Source organism: Lygodium microphyllum, chromosome 19 (assembly GCF_053477565.2).
Source record: "Lygodium microphyllum isolate KBCC chromosome 19, Lygodium_microphyllum_v1.1.10, whole genome shotgun sequence".
Classification (NCBI taxonomy): domain Eukaryota; kingdom Viridiplantae; phylum Streptophyta; class Polypodiopsida; order Schizaeales; family Lygodiaceae; genus Lygodium; species Lygodium microphyllum.
Window position 1 is genome coordinate 18,967,839 of NC_141153.1, and position 5,954 is coordinate 18,973,792.

The 5,954-nt window shown below is 41.0% G+C and overlaps 1 pseudogene; it reads left to right on the forward strand.

The window, feature by feature from the left end:
- The first annotated feature begins 3,810 nt into the window (after nt 1-3,810).
- LOC148019623 (uncharacterized) lies at nt 3,811-5,678 on the forward strand (annotated as a pseudogene).
- The last annotated feature ends 276 nt before the right edge of the window (nt 5,679-5,954 follow it).

Consider the following 5,954-nt stretch of genomic DNA (forward strand, 5'->3'; position numbering starts at 1 on the left):
AGAGATAGGCCACATTATGTCCATTGTTTCAAGCTAAAGTGGAAAGATTGCAGTCTAGGATGGATTTATTATGGTCTACATTTGAGAAATTTTAGGAGTATGTTCCTCCCGACCATTCTTTTTTTGTCCACTATTACCTGCAGAAGTTGGCATTCTATATTCAACTCTCAATGATTGATCTCCCTCTTCCAGAGGATGGTTGTAGTGGAGCTTGGTCTTCTAATTTGTTGACAGAAGTTGTCCATATGATCTTTGAAGATTCTGTGATAACAGATACCATGTTACTATCTTATATGTGTCTACGAGGTGATCTGTTAATTCCAAATGATGTAGATCTGGCTTGGTATGTAGGGGATGTGGTCTTACAAGCCGCCTTATATGTCAACCATTTGGAGTTGAGGATAGATAAAATATTTCAGTGCGATTCTTATAAAGTGGCTTTTTACCCTGACACTTTATGGCATTCAATGATTGATTCTATAGTTCTAAACCAATAACAGAATACAGTCTCTACTCACGTGCAGAACACTAACCAACTGAGGGTGGATCTTTTAGCTTATCTTTCCAAGAACCATCCCTTTGATTCATCCTTCGTTGATCCCTACCATTGACGATCTATTTTAGGTCCCTCTGTTCCTAGCTTATTGTATTATCAACAAATGGCCCATCGCTATGATGCTTATTTTTCCCTTTATCAATCCAACTCAGCAGCCATCTTACCTCTCCTTTTCCAACCTTAGGTTTTTCCTCAAATTCCAATCTTTACCTATTTTTCTTTCATTGAAGATCGAGTCTTTTCCCCTTCTCCGCATTGTCCTTTCCCATCTATCCATATACCTTCTACATTTTCTACTTATCAATTAACACCTTTCCTAACTAATTCACCTAAATTTTTAGCTAATCCTTCTTTAGCTCATTCCTCAATTTATGATTTTGCCTATCCATCTCTTCATACTCTTTTACACATTCCTTTTCCATATCCTAACACTTCTATTTCTCAACCTCCTCAATTGCTTAGTGAGTATGAAGAATTTGATTAGTAGATTCCAAGAAGAAGAGGATGGAGCTCAACTGATTCTCACGAGATCATTGATTAATTGGCCATTAATTCCAGGAGAGTGGACAAGTACTAGTCAAGCATATCAAAATTATCTCCATTTTTTCCAACAATATTCACAATCTCTAGATCATTCAGTGAGATTGATAGCCCATTTTTCTTGGTACCTAGCATATATGCATAGGCATTCCCATAATGATCAAAAGACCATTCCAAAGCTTTGTATGAATGTCAATGTGAACATTGATTCCCAATAACAATTGGATGTCCTATATTTTCATGCCCTTTGTTTACCTAGCAGATACCACTACAAGGGTACACACATATAGCGACGCTAAGTAGCGACGTTTTTTTTTCGGCGTCGCTATTTATGTCGCTAATCCTCGAAAAAATATTTTAAGTCAAAAAATGCGTCAGTATTAGCGTTGCTAAAAACGTTGCTATTAGCGACACAAATAGCGACGTAAATAGTGATGCTCATAGCGACGACTTACTCTGGTAACATTTCGTGGAAACCCAAATGTTTCTTTCAAACACAAGCGCGAACTGCAGAAGCAAGGCGAAGGCGGAGAGAAAGAGAAAGGGAGGTGAGCAAGAGAGGGAGGTGAGCAAGGAAGCAAGCCGCGAGCCGCACACGAGGAGAGGAGCGTCGCCCGCACGAAGAGGTCGTGGAAGAAGAAGAGAGCACGACGGTATGCCCTGTTTTGGTTTCTTTACAATCTTTGTTTTGCTTTGCAATGTAGGTTAGAAAGTGTTGGTTTCTCTTCAATCTTTGTGTTGCTTTGTATTGCTTTGCAATGTAGGTTAGGAAGTGTTGAAAGAGAGAGAAATAGAAGCGAGTGTTTTCAAATTTTTTCTTGTGTTGGTTTTTATTCTTTGCAATGTAGGTTAGAAAGTGTTGATTTTTCTTCAATCTTTGTGTTGCTTTAATTTGCAATGTAGGTTAGGAAGTGTTGAAAGAGAGAAATGGAAGAGAGTGTTTTTATATTTTTTCTTGTGTTGGTTCTCTTCAACCTTTGCAATGTATATAGGGTAGGAAGTGTTGAAAGAGAGAAATGGAAGAGAGTGTTTTTATATTTTTTCTTGTGTTGGTTCTCTTCAACCTTTGCAATGTATATAGGGTAGGAAGTGTTGAAAGAAAGAGAAATGGAAAGGAGTGTGAAGGGGGATGCTTGTTTTGCTTGATTATAATTTTAGAGAGAGAGTGAGACAGATAGAGATGTAGAGAAAGAGAAATGAGATGCTTGTTTTGTTTGGATTGTATCTTTTGCAAGATCTTTCTAAACTACATATTCATCCACAATGATATTTCTAGATGTAGAAATACTTCTTTTTCTAGGATCATAAAAGTAAAATGCTTTGGTGATGTTACTATTACTCATGAGAATACGTTTGAGAGATTTAGAGTCTAATTTCTTTCTATGAGCATAAGTAATGCTTCCAAAAACTTTCAAACAACTCACTACTAGCGTTTGACCAATAAAGGCTTCAAAAGGAGTTGTGCCTTTTAAGGCATAGTGGAAGATCTATTAACTGTTATAAAAATGTATGTGTGTGAGCATAGTTTAGAGCCGACCTCAAATATAGATAAGTTTAGAGCCGAACTCAAAGAGATAGATACGATTTTTTTTAAAAAAAGACCTGAAATATATATAGTGGAGTGGTCCCAATATATAATATAGACTCGTTATTAAATTATCATTCCATTACATCGCAGTCAAGATGTCTAGCACTCATGACCAACATGGTGGGAATCATGACGCTTGGCTCAATCAACTTGTCCCCTGTCCATGCACGCAATGCAAATTGGCCATTCTTCGGAAATGTCGTTTGTCCATAGAGCATGTGCAACGGTATGGAGAGTTTCGAGTTGGGATAATCGACCAAGAAGTCTTGAATTACGAGATTGCGGTAAGTTCTCTCTCATTACTATATGACATGTAATTGATTTAAGTATAACAGTTTGGGGTTATCTTAGAAGTTAGCTCCTTAACGTCCTTTATAGGGTCAGGGCCATGTCGATACATTGCACTCTGCAGATCTCTTGCATCCAGTAAGACGGGTTCGTCCGCGCTCTATACAAATGCCATCTGAGATAACTATTTGTCTCATAGAAGGTGATAACTCTCAACCCCCTTTTATGGGTGAGAATGCTGGAGACATGGACGATCCTCCTGCTTTTTTGGAGCCCGAGTTAGAGGACATGATCGAATCATTGCTTCTGATGGACCCGGAATCCCAAGATCCTTTAATTGCGGAGGCTGCCATTCCATTGTATGATGGGAGTTGGGTATCCCGTTCGAAGACACTTCTTACATTGTTGAGCATACAAACAAAGTATGGATAAAGCGATGCGAGTGTGACAGAGCTATTCAGGTATATTATGATGTGTATGATTCTTTATTGAAAGCCATTAAAATGTGCTATGTAGTACTCTAATAACGTGCTTCATTACAATTTGTAGAACGTTGAAATCTTACATTTTGCCTACCCAAAACATGATGCCTGAGTCTTGTGAAGATGCAAGACAAGTGCTGCGAAAGCTAGACATGGATTATAATTGCATTCATGCTTGCCCCAATGATTGTGTTCTCTTCTGGGGAGAGTTTGAATTGTTGGCCACATGTCCCAAGTGCGGTGCGGACAGGTATCGAAATGACTTGCAAGGACAGACTGTTCCGTAGAAGGTTTTGAGGCACTTTCCACTGATACCGCGTGTTCGTCACATCTTTCGAACCAAGATTTTTGCAAAGATGACTACATGGCATGCGAAAAATCAATCCACCGATGGTGTACAACATATACCAGCTGACTCAAAAGCATGGCATCACATTGATGAGACTTTCCCTGACTTTGCAAAGGAGGCGAGGAATCTACGATTCGGTCTTGCCATGGATGGGATAAATCCTTTTGGTTTACGTTCCACCTCCTATAGTGTATGGCCTGTGGTCCTTGTTAACTACAATATACCGCCATGGCTTTCCACTAAGAAAGGACACCTTTTGCTCAACTTGCTTGTGCCTGGACGATACAAAGTCAATAATATAGATGTCTACCTCTCTCCACTGATTGATGAGCTAAAGGAGTTGTGGGAGGGAATTGTAGTGGAGGACATGAGCAAACATATTGTTAGGTGATCTGCAACTATAAGGGCAATTCTTATGTGGACCATGCATGACTTCCAGGTTATGGAGAATGCTCTGGTAAAGCGTGTTTTCTTATTTTGCTAGTTTTCTTTGAGCGATGTTGGTGTTATGACATGCCTCATTGTACATGTGTGTTCTTCAGGGCTAGTTACGTCCAGTTACCATGCATGTCCTCTGTGTGGACCAAGGTTGGATTCTCGTATGTGGACCATGCATGACTTCCAGGTTATGGAGAATGCTCTGGTAAAGCGTGTTTTCTTATTTTGCTAGTTTTCTTTGAGCGATGTTGGTGTTATGACATGCCTCATTGTACATGTGTGTTCTTCAGGGCTAGTTACGTCCGGTTACCATGCATGTCCTCTGTGTGGACCAAGGTTGGATTCTCGTATGTCAAAATCTATGAAGAAGATGGTATTTGAGGGACATCGGGCTTTTTTGCCAGAGGGTCATGTCATGAGAGAAGGATTTCTTGGTCGCCCTCCTACAAGAATGAACGCACTGAGCTGGTTTGATTGCAGGATGGTGAACCAAGACTCGCTTCCCAGTGGAATGCGACGCTTCTCAATTTTCTATGAGTTGACTTATTGGAAAAAACTGAAAATTAACCACCTTTTAGATCCCATGCACATTTTTAAGAATGTGGGTAGCTTGCTATGGGACCACCTCATTGGGCAGCGAGACACACTAGGAGCGAGGATGGATTTGAAAGCAGTGGGAAAGATGGAACCATATTGGCATGTTAGTGGCATCAACTGTCGAGTGCAATTGCAGCGCGCTCCTTGGGTTTTGTCTGGCAATGAAGTGCGACGAGTAAAGGAAAACATCAAGTCCTTTCGCACGCCGGCTGGCCTAATGCGTTCTCTCAAGACAGCATTTACAAAGGATGACCAACTGACAGGACTCAAATCCCATGATTGGCATAAGATGTGTCAGGTATGTACGGTATGAGGCTACGTATGGCATGATTCTACATATTAGATTTCAGAATCTCCGTTTGTTTATACACAATATTTATTACATGGTTCTCACAGTTCGTATTGCCGATCGCAATCACGGGGTCTCTGACATCAGAGGTACGGACAACCATTTATAAATTGTCCGAGTTGGTTCAGTTTGTGTCCCAAAAAGAGATTCACACATCATCAATTGAATTCGTGAAATGCATGGTAGTAGAGACTGCTTGTCTTTTGGAGAAGTATCTTCCCACTAGCATGCTCACGATACAAACCCATCTTCTAGTGCATATTGTAGATGAATTGCAGGTTGCAGGTCTAGTCCATAGTCGATGGATGTTTTTCCTTGAACGGTTCATGAAGACCTTAAAGGGATTTGTGTGACAACAGGCTCATCCTGAGGGTAGCATGGCTGAAGGTTGGTTAGTGTCGGAGGCCTTGGTGTACATTTCTGAGTGGTTGTCCACTGTGGACCGGGGCAAAGGCTTGATATGGTCACTTAAGGAGGATGTGTTGGGGTAAAGGCGCCTCCGCCGTACCGCCCCGTGTATTACTACACTGACAGTACCTGCCAGTGCACACTGGAGGTGGTGGGCGCCCGTCACGTCACTTTATTCTTTACATTCATTTTAGTGACTAGTAAATAAAGGAAGGCCCGTTCACACATTGTGACTGGTGGAGTTCCCATTTCTTGTCTCTCTCTTTCTTGCTCTTGCTCTCCCGCCATAGCTCGCGTGCAAGCTTCGATCCTTCTCACCTTTCAACTGGTATCAGAGCTTGGCTTCCTCTTTCTCGAGC